General features: G+C 44.5%; 1 pseudogene; it reads left to right on the forward strand.

Moving 5' to 3' along the window:
* Positions 1–11,128: 11,128 nt before the first annotated feature.
* Positions 11,129–13,315, forward strand: LOC123400189 (annotated as a pseudogene).
* Positions 13,316–18,735: the final 5,420 nt, after the last annotated feature.

Here is an 18,735-nt window from a genome sequence, read left to right on the forward strand (position 1 = left end):
ATTACAATTTAGCATAACATCGGAAAGAGTCAAATAAGAGCTTGTAAAGCAAATCCACATACTCAATCATTCTTTCGTCTTCTACAATTGCTAAAACTCACGTGGTACTCACGAGATCAAAGTTTCAGTCGGACACAGAGAAAGATAGGGGCTTATAGTTTCGCCTCCCAACTATTTACCTCAAGGGTAATGTCAACAATAATAATTCATGAATACTTACTTCCAAGTTGACATATGAATATAGATCTTTCCCTAGCACATGACGTTAGCCAAGATAATGGCGACATAAGGAATTGGTGTCGATCACCATGACTCTTTCAAAGATAAAAAAGTAAAGGCACAAGATAGGCCCTTCACAGAGGGGAGCAGAGGTTGTCATGCGCTTTTGAGGTTTGGATGTGTGACCTCTTAGTGCGAAGGAACGTCACTTTATATTGCCTCCTGTGATAAAGAACTTTATTATGCAGTCTGTCGCTTTTATGTCTTCCTCATCACAGGTTCGTACAAAGCTTATTTTCCACACACTAATAGATCATACATATTTAGGGAGCAATTTTTATTGCTTGCACCAATTACAACTTACTTGAGGGATCTTCTTCAATCCATAGGTAGGTATGGTGGACTCTCATGGCAAAACTGGGTTGAAGGTTTATGGATGCATAAGTAGTATCTCTACTTAGTGTGGAAGTTTTGGCTGAGATGAGGTGGAAGAAAGCGTCACATGCTAAGGGATCTCTAGTCATATAACATTGTTTGGAACCAAGCATACATAATTCATTATGTTGTTTTCCTTGTCCAACATCTACTTCTAAGCATGTAATAGTTTAATGAGTGTTCACAATCATAGACGGTGTCAAAGATGATATATTTATATGTGCACCTCTCTTTCTTTATTACTTCCTATTAATTGCAACAGTGACCAAGGCCTACGTTTGTCCACCCACAACAAGTTTCAATCAACATTCTTTTTATATGTGAAGCCATCACTTCCCATAAGATCATTACATGATCTTTCATGCTTTTGTTATTTTATTATACTTTCTTTAGATCATGGCATGAAGCAAGGCCCTTAACTAAAACACTCTTTATTATATAACTCACGAACACGATTACATTGGGGGTGACACAAAGAAAAACTCAAGCCTAGATCATACTAAGAACTTTATTCTACTAGAGAAAGATAAAACCAAAAAGGATCGAACTAAGATAAAGGTAAAGGCAAAATATGTGATGGTGATACGATATCGGGGCAACTCCCCCAAGCTTGGCAGAAGCCAAGAGGAGTGCCCATACCCTTGCTTAATTGTCTTCCTTCGAAGGTGATGGTGGCGGAGTTGTTGCAATATGGGGTTGATTCTACATCTTCCAAGGCATATGTGCTCCATCATGGAAAGATGATCGAGTCTCCGGAAACCTCAAATCTGCAGCCAACCGTATTGATTTAAGTCTATACTCATACTCACAATTTTGGTTCTGCAGGTCGTAGATCTGGGCTTCGAGGTGATCAATTCTGTCATAGAGCCTGGAGAGGTGCTTCCCGATGTCATTGGCATCGATCTTGTGCTTGTTGGTGAACTCCGTGATCATCATGTGGTTGGCGTTGAGTCCGCGTTCCACCATCCCTTGGCACTTGAAGACTTGCTGCTCCATTGCTTCGAGCCTCGCCTCCACACTTCCGGTCTTCTTAGGCCCCTCAACATGACAGATGTGCAGCACCCCCTCATGCATCTCGATAGATTGAGGGTGTTGCAGCAGTCCCGCGAGGTAGGGATTGATGACCTTCTCGAAGAACTTGTCCTTCGGAACTTTTGGGGATGCCATAGCGATCTAGATCTGTCTGCACAGCAGCTCGAAATGAAAACAGAGGATATTTGCGTGATACGAGGGTCAGACCTTTCAGGAGAATATATAATGAATTTTTCCCGACCAGAAAGAGTACTCCGCAAGAAAACGGAGTCCGGAGGCACACGAGGTGCTCACAAGCCCCCCAGGCGCGGCCAGGGGGGTAGGTCACGCCTGGCAGGCTTGTCGTCTCCTCGTGCGCTTTCGGACTACTTTAATTTTTTCTATTTTTCTAAAAAATTCCAAAACAGAGAAAAATTGCTACTGGAAAAGTTTTGGAGTCGGTTTACTTACCGAATCACATACCTCTTCGTTTTTGGAGTCTGAAACAGGCTGATAAATATCCCTTATGTACTCCTCCGGAGTTATGGTATTAATAATATTGCTTTCAACATTTATGGGAGTACCTGAGATATAATGCTTGATTCTTTGCCCATTTACAACTCTCGGAAAATTCCCTTTCGTGTTGTTGATCTTTATGGCACCGGAACGATATACCTCCTCAACAATGTAAGGACCTTCCAATTTAGAGAGAAGCTTGCCTGCAAAAAATCTTAAACGAGAATTGTATAGCAAGACATAATCACCTACATTCAACTCACGTTTTTGTATCCTTTTATCATGCCACCTCTTAAATTTTTCTTTAAACAACTTGGCATTTTCATATGCGTGAGTTCTCCATTCATCAACTGAGCTAATATCAAATAACCTCTTCTCACCAGCAAGTTTGAAATCAAAGTTGAGCTCTTTGATTGCCCAATAAGCCTTATGCTCTAGCTCAAGAGGTAAATGACATGCTTTACCGTAAACCATTTTGTATGGAAACATGCCCATGGGATTCTTATAAGCAGTTTGATAAGCCCACAATGCATCATCAAGCTTCTTAGACCAATTCTTTCGAGACCTATTAACAGTCTTTTGCAGAATTAGTTTAATTTCTCTGTTACTTAGCTCTACTTGACCACTGGACCGAGGATGATAATGAGATGCAATTCTATGGTTGACATCATACTTAGCAAGCGTTTTACGGAAAGCACCATGAATAAAATGTCAACCACCATCAGTCATCAGCCCCGAGAGAGAGAGAGAGAGAGAGAGAGAGAGAGATTAAACACATAGCTATTGGTACAAACCCTCAGCCCCGAGGGTGGACTACTCCGTCCTCATCATGGTGGCCATCGGGATGATGAAGATGGCCACGGGAGATGATTTCGCCTCTCCGGCAGGGTACTAGACTGTCTTTAGATTGGTTTTTCATCGATATAGAGAGTTGCGGCGGCGGAGCTTCTCGTCTAGGGTTATTTTTTGGAGGTTTCTATATTTATAGGATTTTGGGTGTTGGAATCATGCCAATATGGGACACGAGGTGCCCACTAGATATCAGGCCGCGTGAAGGGGGCTGGCGCTCCCTGGTGTCTAGTGGGCACCACGGGGCCCGTGTGGTGGTTCTTTGCTCCAATATTTCTCTTTTCCTCCAAAAATCGTCAGAAAGTTTGTCCAATTCCGAGAACTTTTATTTCTACACAAAAAACAACATCGCGGTAGTTTTGCTGAAAACAACAACAGTCTGGGTTAGTTCTAAATAAATCATATAAAGTGCAACATAACAATATAAGAATATTGTAAACGTCGGCAAACATGGCATGAATACGTCATAAATTATCGATATGTTGGAGACGTATCATGATCCCATTTGTTGACCTTTTTCGGTGCCCTGTCGGAGGGGGAATCGATCGTTGAGGTCGTCGACATCAACCTTGCTGCCTCCATGATGATGTGTGAGTAGTCCACCAAAAGACATACGGGTCCATAACCAATACCTAGATGGCTTCTGGTACGTCCATTTTGCATTATGCTTTCATGTTGATATTTATCGCTTTTTGGGCTGTTATTTCACTTCACGGTACAATACTTATGCCCTTTCTCTCTTATTTTGCAAGGTTTACATGAAGAGGGAGAACGCCGACAGCTGGAATTCTGGCCTGAAAAGGGAGCAAGTTTGAGATACCTATTTTGCGCAACTCCAAAAGTCATGAAAATCAACAGGGAATTATTTTGGATTTTATGAAAAATACTGGGCGGAAGAAGTGCCAGAGGGGCGCGCCACCAGGAGGCCACAAGCCTGCGAGGCCCGGCCTACCCCCCTGGCCGGGCCTGGGGGGCTTGTGGGCCCCATGTTGCCCCTCCGACGCTCTTCTTTTGCTATATGAAGGGTTTCGTTCCCAAAAAATCAGAAGGGAGCTTTCGGGAGGAGCCGCCGCCGCGAGGCGGAACTTGAGGAGAACCAATCTAGAGCTCCGACACGACGATCCTGCCGGGGAAACTTCCCTCCCGGAGGGGGAAATCATCGTCATCACCAACACTCCTCTCATCGGAGGGGACTCATCACCATCAACATCTTCATCAGCACTATCTCATATCCAAACCCTAGTTCATCACTTGTAACCAATCTCCGTCTCACGACTCCGATTGGTACTTGTAAGGTTGCTAGTAGTGTTAATTACTCAGTGTTGTTGATGCTAGTTGGATTATTTGGTGGAAGAGTTTATGTTCAGATCCTTGATGCTACTCATTACCTCTCTGGTCATGAGTATGATTATTCTTTGTGAGTAGTTACTTTTGTTCCTGATGACATGGGATAAGTCATGCTAATAGTAGTCATGTGAATTTGGTATTCGTTCGATATTTTGATGTGTTGTATGTTGTTTTTCCTCTAGTGGTGTTATGTGAACATCGACTACATAACACTTCACCATTATTTGGGCCTAGAGGAAGGCATTGGGAAGTAGTAAGTAGATGATGGGTTGCTAGAGTGACAGAAGCTTAAACCCTAGTTTATGCGTTGCTTCGTAAGGGGCTGATTTGGATCCACTAGTTTAATGCTATGGTTAGACTTTGTCTTAATTCTTCTTTCGTAGTTGCGGATGCTTGCAAGAGGGTTTAATCATAAGTGGGATGCTTGTCCAAGTAAGCGCAGTACCCAAGCGCCGGTCCACCCACATATCAAACTATCAAAGTAATGAACGTGAATCATATGAACATGATGAAAACTAGCATGACAGAAATTCCCGTGTGTCATCGGGAGCGTTTTTCCTCCTATAAGACTTTATCCAGGTTTGTCCCTTGCTACAAAAGGGATTGGGCCACTTTGCTGCACCGTTTCTACTTTTGTTACTAGTTGCTTGCTACGAATCACCTCACCATACAATCACTTGTTACCGATAATTTCAGTGCTTGCAGATATTACCTTGCTGAAAACCACTTGTCAGATCCTTCTGCTCCTCGTTGGGTTCGACACTCTTACTTATCGAAAGGACTACGATAGATCCCCTATACTTGTGGGTCATCATCTTCTTCTCTCTCTTTGATCTTCAATACAAATTTCACTGCGATTCCCACGGTGATCTATCTGATGGAATCCTCTTTTGTAGTGTGTTTGTTGGGATTCAATAAATTGCGGGTTTATGACCAAGTTATTCATGAATATATATTGAGTCTGCTCTGAATTCTTTTATGCATCATTATTATAGCTTCGTATTTCTCTCCGATCTATTGGTTTGATTTGGCAACTAGATTGATTTGTCTTTTGTGGGAGTTGTGCATTGTGATGGGTTTAATCTTGTCGTGCTCAATACGAGTGACATAAAGGGTCACAACATGTGTTTTTATTGTTTCTGTTAAGAATAGAACGACGGGGTCTAAACATATTGCTTGTCTTACTTTGTCTACAATATGTCATCTTGCTCGAAGAATAACTCTGATTCATACTTAATACTCTAGATGCATGTTGGACAACGATCGATGAGTGGAGTAATAGTAGTAGATGCGGCCAGGAGACGATCTACTTGTTTATGGACGTGATGACTGTATGCATGATCATTGCCGTTATAACATGTCATAACTAAGCGCTATTCTGTCAATTGCCCAATAATAATTTGTTTACCCACCGTATGCCACTGCTATGTTCGAGAGAGAAGCCTCTAACGAAAACTATGGCCCCCATGTCTACTCAAATATACTTACTAAAACTCAATTTACCTTGATGCAATTTATTTACCTTTTAGTTACTTTTATATTTATCGTATCTATCTATTAGAGTTAATCTTTGCAAGTAACGAGTTCAAGGGGCTTGACAACCCGCTTGCCCGCGTTGGATGCAAGTGTTTGGTTATGTGTGTGTAGGTGCTGCTAAAAGAGGTTTGTGTGATTCTCCTATTTGTTCGATAACCTTGGTTCTCACAGAGAGAAATATTTATCTCTATTGTGCTGCATCTCCCCTCCTCTTTGGGGAAAAATCCAACACGGTTTACAAGTAGCATTCGGTTTTCCCCCGAATTGGAAGGGTGAAGCAATATAGTAGTGGTAAGTATTTCCCTCAGTTGAGAACCAAGGTTTATTGAAACAAGATGATAATCAAGACAAATTTCAGTTGTGAGCACCTACACACACAAAATAAAACACTTGCACCCAACACGGGCAAGAGGGTTGTCTATCCCCTTGGACTTGTTATATTCAAGGATTAATTATGATTGTGATAGATAGAAAAAAGGTAAAGTAAATAAAGGCATGAGGTATTTTGGTTTTTAGCAAATTGATTAAATAGATCTGGGGGCCATAGTTTTCACTAGAGACTTCCCTCTCAAACCATAACATACGGTGGGTAGACAAATTACTGTTGGGAAATTGATAGAAAAGTGTATAGTTATGATGTTATTCAGGGAAATGATCATGCATATAGGCATCACGTCCATAAACAACTAGACCGATTTTTTTTGCATCTACTACTATTTATCCACTTCGAGAGCGCTTGTATGCTTGGTTCTTTAGGTATTAAGTCCATAACAAATAGAGTAATGTTTGGAGCAAGATGACATGATGTAGATAAAGTAAGACACACAATGTGTACAAACCCCATCATTTTATACTTAGTAATAACAATACAAATATGTGTCTTGTCTCCTTCTTTCACTGGAATATAGAGCACCGCAATATTGAATCTACTACAACGTACCATTTCCACTGAAGATAAATCAATCTAGTTGGCCAAACTAAATGGATAGATCAGGGGGAATATGAAGTTATAATAATCATGCATGATAGAATTTAGAGGAGACTGAATTACTTTCAATGAATAATATGATCCCAATAAACACACTGCAAAGGAAGATTACATCGGATAGATCACCCCGAGAATCGTGAAGAATATGGTATTGAAGATAAAAAAGAAAAAAACAAGCCATCTAGCTACTAGCTATGGGCGTGTAGGTCTTTGTGAACTACTCACACAACATCATGGAGGCAGCAAGGCTGATGTAGACGTCCTCCGTGATCAATCCCCCCTCCGACAGGTTATCAAAAAAGGCCTCCAGATGGGATCACGATGGTATAGAGACTTGCAATGACAGAAAACATGTTTCTGGTTTGTTTCCCGAATATTTGATGATTTATATAAGTGGAATTAGGTCACGGGGATGTGCGAGGGGGCCATAAGCCTGGTGGGCGTGCCCTGGGCCAGTCTTGTCGCCTCCTCGTGTGGTTTCTCGCCTCCTCCCGAAGCTTCATGGGTCCCAATTGGTAGGAAAAAAATGACCAAAAAGTTTATCGTGTTTGGACTTTGTTTGGTATTGATTTTCCGCGTAAGTCAAAAACACGCAAAAAACACGAACTCGCACTGGGCATTTGGTTAGTAGGTTAGTTCCCAAAACTGATACTCTCTCTATTTTTAAATACTTGTTGTCGAGGACAACTAGATTAGTTCTTTTCAACAACAAATATTATGGTATCGAGGAAGTATAAAATAGCATACTATTGCACATAAACGTACAAGATTAGTAATATAGTAGCATGAAACAATAAAAAATATAGATACATTGAAGACGTATCGCTCCCGTGCGGTTCAACTCAGCACCCAAATTCGTCCACCAGGAACCTCCCCCCGCTGTTGCCAGAGGGAATTGCCATGTAAATCCCGGACAACGATGTCGGCGGTTGGGCCGTCCAGTTACTAGAGCGCAGTGACTCCCGATTTGAAGGGTGCCTCGCTTGGGCTTTGACTCGCATGGACACGAGGAGGTCTGGCCATGGTGTTGTGGTGCAACTTCTTTGACGGGGAGGCACGGAGGTGCCGCCGTGTAGGTGCTTGCTAGCGGCGGCGGTCTGGGCGCATGATGCGCGCGAGTGCTGTAGTACAAGCGTGATAGATTTTCTCATGGGGAGTGAAGGACGTCGGGGCGGCGGCACTGGCCCCGATGTCGTTGGTTCTTGCCGGAGGGGAGCCTGTGGTGCACCGATCTCGTGGTTGCTGCGTGATCCGTGGCACGTGGTGGTGATTTCGGCGGAGGTAGCATGAGGTGGTGCACGAACCTGTCACGAGGTGCAGATTGGTGGCTTCAATGAGGGTGTTGGCGACATGTTGCGTGAACTTGCAATCTTGGAGCTCTAGTGCCCAGATATGGTAGTGTTCCCTCTCCATTGGTTCATGGAAGAGCTCCAGGTGAACGCTTTGCCCGACCTTGGTTGGTGCTGATAATGGTGGCACCCCGGTGTCATTCGTTCGCTGGAGGCGTTGTCGTGAAGGCTCTTTCCATCCCATGGAGCGTGGGCTCTCCGGGAGAAATCCCAAACTTCGGGGTCTCGAAGCGTGCGATGGTGGCGGCTACATCACTTCCTCCATGGAGTCATCGCCTTGGAGAGCTAGAATGGAGATGTTTGCATGGTTCTCTTTTTGTCGTCGGAATGGTGGATGTCGGGGTGACGGCTTGATACGTCTCCAACGTATCTAATTTTTTTTATTGTTTCATGTTATTATATTAGAAATCTTGGATGCTTTATATGCTATTTTATATCATTTTTAAAAACTAACCTATTAACCCAATGCCTAGCGTCAGTTGTTGTTTTCTGCGTGTTTTTGGTTTTAAGGAAATCAATACCAAACGGAGTCCAAATGCAATGAATTTTTTTGATGATTTTCTCGACAAAAAGAAGACCTAGAAGCTTCGGAGGGTGACCCAAGGGCACACGAGGTGCTCCTAAGACAATAGGGTGCGCCCAGGGGGGTGGTCGTGCCCTGATGGCTTGGGGACACCTTCCTCTGCCTTCTGAACTAATTCCACTCCTATAAATTTTGTTATGTGGGAAAATCATTAGAGAGCGGTCGAAAATTATTTTTCCGATGCCGCAAGCTTCTGTTCCGCTGTGAGCCCATTTGGAGCCCCGTTTCGATGGCATGCCGGAGCGGGGATCGATCACGGAGGGACTATACATCAACCTTGTTGCTCCTATGGTGATGTGTGAGTAGTCTACCATAGACCTACGGGTCCGTAGTTAGTACCTAGATCTGTCTCTCTGTTCTTCATGACAAAGATCACCCCGATACCCGTGGTGATCAATCCTATGTAATCCTCTTTGCAGTGTATTTGTTAAGATTCAATGAATTGTGAGTTTATTTTCAAATTATTCGCGAAAATATATTGAGTCTTTGCTGATCTTTCATATATGCATGATTATGATAGCTTCGTATTTCTCCCCGGTCTATCGGGTTGGTTTGGCCAACTAGATTGACTTAGATTCAGTGGGAGTGGTGCTTTGTGTTGGGTTCAATTTTACGGTGCTCAATCCTAGTGACAGAAGGGGACATGAGACGTATTTTATTGCTGCCATTAAGGGTAAAACGACGGGGTTTATTCATATTAGTTGAGTTTACTTCGTCTACATCATGTCATCTTGCTTCAAGCATTACTTTGTTTTTATTTAATACTCTAGATACATGCTAGATAGTGGTCCATGAGTGGAGTAGTAGTAGTAGATGCAGGAAGGAGTCGGTCTAGTTGCTTATGGACGTGATGCCTATATGTGTGATCATTGTTGTGAATAAATATTATATAATTATGTGATTTTTTATCAATTGCCCAACAGTAGTTTGTCTACCCACCGTATGCTTTCTTCGAGAGAGAATCCTCTAGCGAAAACTATGGCCCCCGGGTCTCCATAAATAATATTACAAAAACACTGAAATATTCCTGCTATTTTACTTCTGTTATTTTATTTTATATTATCTATCTATCACTACTTACCGCTTGCAAATAACGAGTTCGAGGGGCTTGACAACCATCTTGCCCGTGTTGGGTGCAAGTGTTTGTTACATGGTTGTGTAGGTGCATAAGACATGCATTTGTGTGGTCCTCCTATTGGTTCGATAACCTTGGTTCTCATTGAGGAAATACTTATCTCTCTTGTGCTGCATCTCCTCCCGAGGCGGCGACCTCGGGAACCATGGAGATTAGCAACTCCACGAGGAGGGGCAACTTCTCAACATGTCTTGGGTGACAGTTATGTGTATCTTAGACGACGGAACTGTCGAGTCGGTCGATGCATCCAAGAGGGGGCGGTCAGACTTCACGTCGGAGCAGCGGCCCAGAATGAGTTGGTGCGGCGGTTGTGGTCCGCGAGGGGTTGTTCTGTTCAATATGGGTTGTAATCAGTCGAGTCTTGCCGCGTTGCAACTCGGCGATGAGTGGTGGTACGTCTTGGCGGCGATCCCGGAAGGTGGTGTTGGTGGCTTGCACAGGGCGCAAGGGGCGATGGGAAGTCGGGGCGGTGGCCTCAGAATTTCTGCAACTTTGAGGGTGTTTTCTTTATGTTTTCCCCTCGATGAAGAGTCCCGAGTCTACTCCTCCCAAAGTAGTCGCGGATTCTTCTCCTGAACGATGGCGGAAGGCTGGCTTTTTTGGCAGAACGGGTTTCCATTAGTTTGTGTGTGGGAGTTTGGTGTCTTTTTGTCGAGCTCGACGTGTCATCGACGAGAGTGGGCTTTGCTTTGGTGTAATGGTTTTTGCTTTGTTTTCCGTAATTAACCGAGCAACAATATTCTTCTTAATTAATGAAAAAAGGCAAAGCTTTTCCTCGGTTTAAAATAAAAATAAAAAATCTGAAGGTATGGGCTTGCCAGGCGATTGCAATCTGGGCCGTCCGATCTCCTCCCCAAGCAGATCTCGACCGTCCTTTTTCTCACCGGGGCTGCTAAACGGCAACCGGCAGAAAACCAAACGTGCCAATCCCCTCTCGGCTCCGCCGCCACCCCTTCTTGCCGCGCGTCTCTCCCAAGATCCCATCCGCTCCCGCCATCGAGCTCCACCCTCTTCCAATCACGGTCCCGGGCTTCTTCCTCCCCGCACCCCCTCTCCCGCCCGTGCCTCCGATGAGACCACCGGGCGGCGTCGAGAAGGAATAGATATAGGCAGACGCAATATATATATGGGTCTTTGACGCCAAGCCCACCTCCAGAATAATGGCAGAGCGTTGCAAGATGTCTACTGCCATTGTACCTGGATCTGAGGAAAGGTCTTGCGTGCTCGAGGTAGATGGATACTCAAGAGCCAAGGCGCTACTCAAGAACGACGAATACGTGGCTTGTACACCTTTTGCTGTTGGCGGCCATGACTGGGTCATAAGATATTACCCAAACGGCTTTGGTAAGAGCATCTCTAGTGGATCCTCTATATGGACGTGTATAGTAAATATACATGATCCCAACAGTTTTTTAGCTCCCAGCGACTCGTGTAAAAGAGCGTGTAAAACATCTACGCCCAGGCCACGACGGTACCAGGCGTGGAACTAAACACGACCAATTCACGCTCGTGAGCTCGCGAAAAGCAGAGCCTGCTTCGTCCCGCCCCTGCCCGGAGAAAGGATCGGAGGAGCTCGCCCCCAGATCGCCGTCGTGTTTCTTCTCCGGCCGCCGCCCAAGGTATAGGGCGGCCGTCGGCGCTAGATGCGCCTGGGGAGAGGTAGGGCGGCGGCCGGCGCTAGCTGCGCCTGGGGAGAGGTAGGGCGGCAGCCTGGGCAGAGGAAGGGAGGGGCAGCGATGGGAGGCGTAGGAGGCAGCGACGGGAGGGGTAGGAGGCAGCGATGGGCAGGGGACTGAAACTTCTGAACATTCAGAACAAACTTTAAATTGCAATCAAAATCCAACAAATGAAAAAATTGGTCTAGTGATGAGGAAAAGGTTCTCATAACAGAGTACGCGACATCCGAAATCTGTGCATAAAAAGTAAATGAAACAGGGAAATGAAAACAGGACCAAAGCAGAGAAGTGTACTAATTACGAACCTTCGTCGAAACAAATGTTCGGGAAAGCGAGGAACATCTTTGAAGTAGTCGTTTCACAGAAGAAGAAATCCGGCATCTCTTCCTCGATCGATTGACTGACGTCCATGCTTGGAACCGCCATGGCGTCGAGCGTTCTTCTTCTCTTCCTCCTCGCGCTCGACGAATGCTGCAAGTATGAGTTCATCGTCGCCAGATGAAGATGACGAAGAACTCATGCCCCAAATGGATGTGTTCATTGTGTTGCGTGAGAGACGATAGAGAAATCTAGGTGAGAAGAGAAGTCACAGGTAAAAGTGTGCTGGAAGAGAGGTGGTAGGGGTGGTTTATATAGATGAGAAATATGGTCGTTGGAAATATAACCGTTTAAAAATATAGCCGTTGAAATATACACATCCTAATTTACATATTCCACTGAAAAACTGAAAGGTGTATTAATTCAGCAAGGTGTATATGAACATGTATATGAAGATATACACGTCTAAATTTACACCATCCATTAGAGATGCTCTAAGGATTATGCCGATTTCATCTCTGTTTCTGTACTTCCAGAATCTGCCGGAGATGCCGACGCGAAAGTCACGGTCAGTGTGCTCGACGAGAACGGAGAACCGGTGCCTCCGTACATCTCTGCCCTCCATGTACGTACCTTCTCCAGGGGTGATCCAGACTGGTTGTACGACATCAGCAAGGCTGATCTGGAGGCAACCGTGAATCTGAGAGATGATTGTCTCACCATCAGGTGCGATGTCACCGTTATGAAGGAGAACAATCAAGGGTTCCTCCAGGTGACCTGCACCAGCATCTCGCCGGCCTCCTGGAGAACAAGGATGCAGCAGACCTTATCTTTCAAGTCGGTGCACACAGATTCTCCGCTCACAGGTGCGTCCTCGCTGCTCGGTCGTCTGTCTTCAAGGCCGAGCTCCTTGGCGCCATGGAGGAGAGTTCCAGTGGTCATATTGAAATCTGTGACATGGAAGCTGATGTTTTCAAGACATTGCTCTATTTCATATACACCGACTCGGTTCCTCTGCTTGATGTGGTGATGGCCGGCCATCTGCTCGTGGCGGCTGACAGGTACGACATCCCTAGGCTGAAGGTGATATGCGAGGAGAAATTGTGCAGTCATATTGATTCCAACATGGTGGCCACCAGCTTGGCTTTAGCGGAGCAGCATGGTTTCCGCCGTCTCAAAGAAGCTTGCTTCCAGTTCCTTGCTTCTCCGTCCAATTTGGAGGCGATGATGGCAATCGAAGGTTATGAGCATCTCAAGTCCAGCTGCCCATCCGTTTTCAGAGAGCTAATAGCTAGAATCCTTCCAGCTGAATGGAACGCGGCTAAGGATATTGTCATGACAATGTGGAAGTAATGCCTACAGACCAAATATCACACATAATTTTTTTATGATGTGTCAGACAATAAATGAAAAAAAAGAGAAAGATTGTATATAAATTAACCAACACCCTTGCACAAGCTTCAATGTAGAATGAGAGATCACCTTATTCATTATCTCACATTCTATTGGACAAACTAGATACAATCTATTGTACTAGTAGTTGTATGTTAAGGTGTTGGTTGATGACATGACATGTTTTACTAACAAGCTAATTAGCATGATTATAACCAACAAACTGTTGAAGATGTCCTTATTGTAGCTAAGCCTCCTTATTTAATGCTTTTGCAACTAAAGTTATGCATGCATTGATGATTGTTTTTTAAATTATTTTACCTAGGTCCACGCGCTTAACATTGTTTTTTTCTGAATCATGACATTCATCTCTTCTATTAATTAGCTTGTCACGTCAGATTTTTTTGCTTATGTGACAGCCTTAGCATCCGTATAAGGTGAGCATTGGGGTTAAGCTACATCTCCATGTAAGGTTGCGTGCATGTTTCAAAACAAAAATTGCTACTTGTCAATCATGCTTAATCTACTCAGAGAGTAAATGGTTATTTTCATTTCTCGCGATATCAAGAAAGAAGGCCAAACATGACAATCTGCACGCTATGACGGTGGGGGCTTACATCGCTTGGAACATTTCGAACGAACGAAATCGCCGTGTTTTTAAGCAAAAGCCTGCTACTGTACATGGTATGCATGCATGATCAGAGAAGAAATCGGCCTCTTTGTTGGGGCGTGGGAGTGTTAGAGCAGACGCGCTTCGATCGACTTTCAAAAAATTAATTTACAGCGCATGGTTAAGTTTTTTTAGGGCATCGTTTAGCGTGCGTGCGGCGCTCCAGCAGCAGTTGCAAATAATAACATCCAAAATTTATCTAACACGCATATAGTTTATTGTTGTCGTATAGATAAAACATATAGATAATATATTACATATAGATAATATGGATAATATACTACATATAGAATAAAACTAATTCAACACAAAGATAATAAAACTAGTTCAACACATAGATAATAAAACTAGCATATATAGATATAAAACTACTACGAGTCGTCACTGTGGGTGTTGTCCGAGGTAGCTAGAAACGCGTCCTCCCAACGTTCATCGTCGGAAGTGAAGATGGACGGCAAACCGCTTTGGGCGACCCCGTACTGTGATATGGCGGAGTAACTTGCGCCAACGCTTGTCCTGCCGCTCCGCGCGACGCCTTGCTGTCCTCTCCGCCCAGTAGGCGTTCTCGGCGGCGACGTCCTCCGGGTGGCGTCGGCGCCACTCCGCCATGGCTCGCTCATCCTCCTCGGCGACGAGCAGCCGGCGCTGCTACCGACGGTGCTCCTGGCGGTCTTGCTCCGTGATCGGACGAGGGGGAGGGGCGAGGTTCTGCACCTGCTCGCGCGTGTAGACGTCGTGGAAGTTCATGTGCGCGTGAGGCTGCCCTAGTCACCAAGCCGCCGCATCGTACGCGCGGGCGGCCTCATGCGCAGTCTCGAACGTGTCGAGGCCAAGGCGGACGTCGCTGATAACCCACAGGTGTAGGGGATCGCAACAGTTTTCGAGGGTAGAGTATTCAACCCAAATTTGTTGGTTCGCCAAAGAAGAAGCGAAAGAATATTCTCAAGTATTAGCAGCTGAGTTTGTCAGATTCAACCACACCTGAAAGATTAGTGTCTGCAAGCAAAGTATGAGTAGCAAAGTAGTATGATAGCGCCAGAAACAGATCTGTTGACGGCAGACTATTCCTAACTGTTGTATCCATGGCGCCAGTAGGTTGCACATGGACGGGAAATATTCTTCCCCGTCAACGGTGACGAAAAAGGATTTTGCAACAAGTAACAACGAAGTAGCAAGGAACAGCAGTAGCAGCACCAGCAGAGTAACAGCAGTAGCAACAGTAGTAGCAAAGTGACAGCACCAGCAACAGTAGCAACAAAGTGGCCCAATCCCTTTTGTAGCAAGGGACAAGCCTAGACAAAGTAACGTAGCGAGGACTAGTAGTAAAAGACTCGTAGGCAGTGGATCGATGATGGATGAGTATGACGGATGTGATTCATCATGTAACAACTATAACACGGAGAGATATGTAACTAGCTCCCGTTCGTCAATCTAATGTAGGCATGTATTCCGTATGTAGTCATACGTGCTTAGGGAAAAGAACTTGCATGACATCTATTGACCATCCCTCCCGTGGCAGCGGGGTCCTAATGCAAACTACGGGATATTAAGGTTCTCCTTTTAATAAAGAACCGGACCAACACATTAACACGCGGTGAATACATGAACTCCTCATACTATGGTCATCTCCGGGAGTGGTTCCGGCTATTGTCACTCCGGGGTTGCCGGATCATAACACATAGTAGGTGACTACAACTTGCAAGATAGGATCTAAAACACACATATATTGGCGACAACATAATAGGTTCAGATCTGAAATCATGGCACTCGGGCCCTAGTGACAAGCATTAAGCATAGCCAAGTGGTAGCAACATCAATCTAGAACATAGTGGATACTAGGGATCAATCCCCGTCAAAACTAACTCGATTACATGATAGATCTCATCCAACTCATCCCCGTCCAGCAAGCCTACGATGAGATTACTCACGAACGATGAACAGCATCATGGAATTGTCGATGGAGGAAGATTGATGATGACGATGGCGACGATTTCCCCTCTCCGGAGCCCGAAACGGACTCCAGATCTACCCTCCAGATGAAGAACAGGATGTGGCGGCGCCTCCGTAACGCAAAACGCGATGAAACCTTCTCTCTGATTTTTTTCCGGGCGAGACGGAAGATATAGAGCTGAGTTTCGGGGCGGTGGAGCCACGTGGGCCCCACAAGCCCTCACGGCACGGCCAGAGGGGGTGGCCGCGGCCTGTGGGCTTGTGGCCCATTGGTCCACCTCCTCCGGTGGATCTTTGCGCAGGTATTTTTCTTTTATTCCAGAAAAAATCTCCGTAAATTTTCAGGACATTCCGAGAACTTTTATTTCTGCACAAAAACAACACCATGGCAATTCTGCTGAAAACAGCGTCAGTCCGGGTTAGTTCCATTCAAATCATGCAAATTAGAGTCCAAAACAAGGGCAAAAGAGTTCGGAAAAGTAGATACGACGGAGACGTATCAACTTCCCCAAGCTTAAAGCCTTGCTTGCCCTCAAGCAATTCAGTTGACAAACTGAAAGAGACAAAAGAAAAACTTTGACGAACTCTGTTTGATCTTGTTGTTGCAACTATGTCTAACTCATAACCAGAGTTTCAGCAAGATCACAAGCAAACCACATAAGCAAATGACATCTAGGTCTCACGGTAAACTTATATCAATGGCATAATCAACTAGCGATCAAATAATAATAAGTCTCAAACGTCAACACTTCAATCAAAACAACATGAAGCAGTACGAATATATGGTATCTCGCTAGCTCTTTCTGAGACCGCAAAACATAAATGCAGAGCACCTTCAAAGACCAAGGGCTGACTAAACAATGTAATTCAAGGCAATGAAGATCCAGTCATAGTCATACTCAACACAGTTAAAAGCAAAGCATAAAAATGACAGAGGTGCTCTCTAATTGGTGCTTTTGTAAGAGGAGGATGACTCAACAGGAACATAAATAGACATGCCCTTCGTAGAGGGAAGCATTGATTTGCATAGGTGCCAGAGCTCAAGCTTTGAAAACAGAGATAATAATTTTGGGTGGCATGCTTTCATTGTCAACGCAATGACTAAGAGTTCTCAACATCTTCCACGCTACACATGCTATAGGCGGTTCTCAAACAGAAAAGTAAAGTTTTGACTGCCCCACCACCAATCAATCACACTCCACGGCTAGCCGAATCCTCGGGTACCGTCCATACCAACATCAATCCTGGGGGAGTTTTGTTTGCAATTATCTTTTCGATTTGAGTATGGAACTAGGAATTCCAATTACCGGCCCCTTTCTCGTGAATGATAGTGAATAAACACATATCGAGGATAACACGCCTAGCATGGAAGATGCCAATAGCCCCCTGTCACCACATGAGCGGTTCGGGCATGCAAAACAGATTATTTCTTGAAGGTTTGGAGAGTGGCACATGCAAATTTACTTGGAACGGCAGGTAGATACCGCACATAGGTAGGTATGGTGGACTCATATGGCACAAATTTGGGTTTATGGAGGTGGATGCACAAGCAGTATTCCCGCTTAGTACAAGTGAAGGCTAACAAAAGATTGGGAAGCGACCAACTAGAGAGCGACAAGAGTCATCAAAATGCATTGATATTCACTAGCATTGAGTGCAAGCATGAGTAGGGCATAAATCACCATGAACATGAACATCATAGAGGCTATGTTGATTTTGTTTCAACTACATGCATGAACATGCACCAAGTCAAGCCACTTGAAACATTCAAAGGAGGATACCATCCTATCATACTACATCATAGTCATCTCAAAATTCATGTGGGCAACCAAGACAAACCATTATAAGCTCCTAGCTAAGTAAGCATGGCATAAGCAACTGTGATCTCTAAGTTGTCATTGCAAACATGTTTCTCTCGCAACAAAGCTGAATCAGGCATGATGAGCAAGTCATATTTACAAAAACAAAATAGATTAAGTTCATACCAGCTTTTCCAGGCTCACTCACTTCATCATACATCGTCATTATTGCCTTTCACTTGCACGACCGAACGATGTGAACAATAATAAGAGTGCTCGTGCATTGGACTAAAGCTGGAATTTGCAGGCAAACACAAAGAGAGAAGACAAAGTAATATGGCTCTCTGAAAGCTAAACAGGTATGCATGCAAGAGCCACTAAACATTGTAACCAATATCTTCTACCTTGGCCCAAAGAAAAAAGAAAACTATCTACACGGGAAAGCTCCCAACAAGCAAAAGAAGAAAAAGAAAATATTTTTGGGTTTTTCTCAAACTAGACAGACACACGAAAAGAAAACGAGAAAAATAAAATAAACTAGAATGGATGATATAGTGACAAAGTGTGAACACCGGCTAACAAAGTGAAAGCATAAGCAAGAATGTAAAGTCGGTGAGAACACGTACTCCCCCAAGCTTAGGCTTTTGGCCTAACTTGGTCTACTCCCAAGGATGGTCCTGGCGAAACCCAAAATCATAATGGGGTTATATGGGAGCGCTGCAGCCACTGCCTGAATAGCTGCCTCATGGAGACGAGCAACCTTTGCCTCCCTCTCATACTCCTCTGCCTCTCCTCTGGTTATGTAATATCTCCGTTTTACCTGAAAGTCAAAGAAAGCAGGAGCAGGAAGGGTAATATGGAAAACACACTGCCGGTTAAATATCAGACGATATAGGAGGGATTCGTCATCCCTCTCAAGGAACTGGTAGCGTGTCAAAGCGACGCGGTCAAGGAAAGCTGTA

This window comes from Hordeum vulgare, chromosome 5H (assembly GCF_904849725.1).
Source record: "Hordeum vulgare subsp. vulgare chromosome 5H, MorexV3_pseudomolecules_assembly, whole genome shotgun sequence".
NCBI lineage: Eukaryota > Viridiplantae > Streptophyta > Magnoliopsida > Poales > Poaceae > Hordeum > Hordeum vulgare.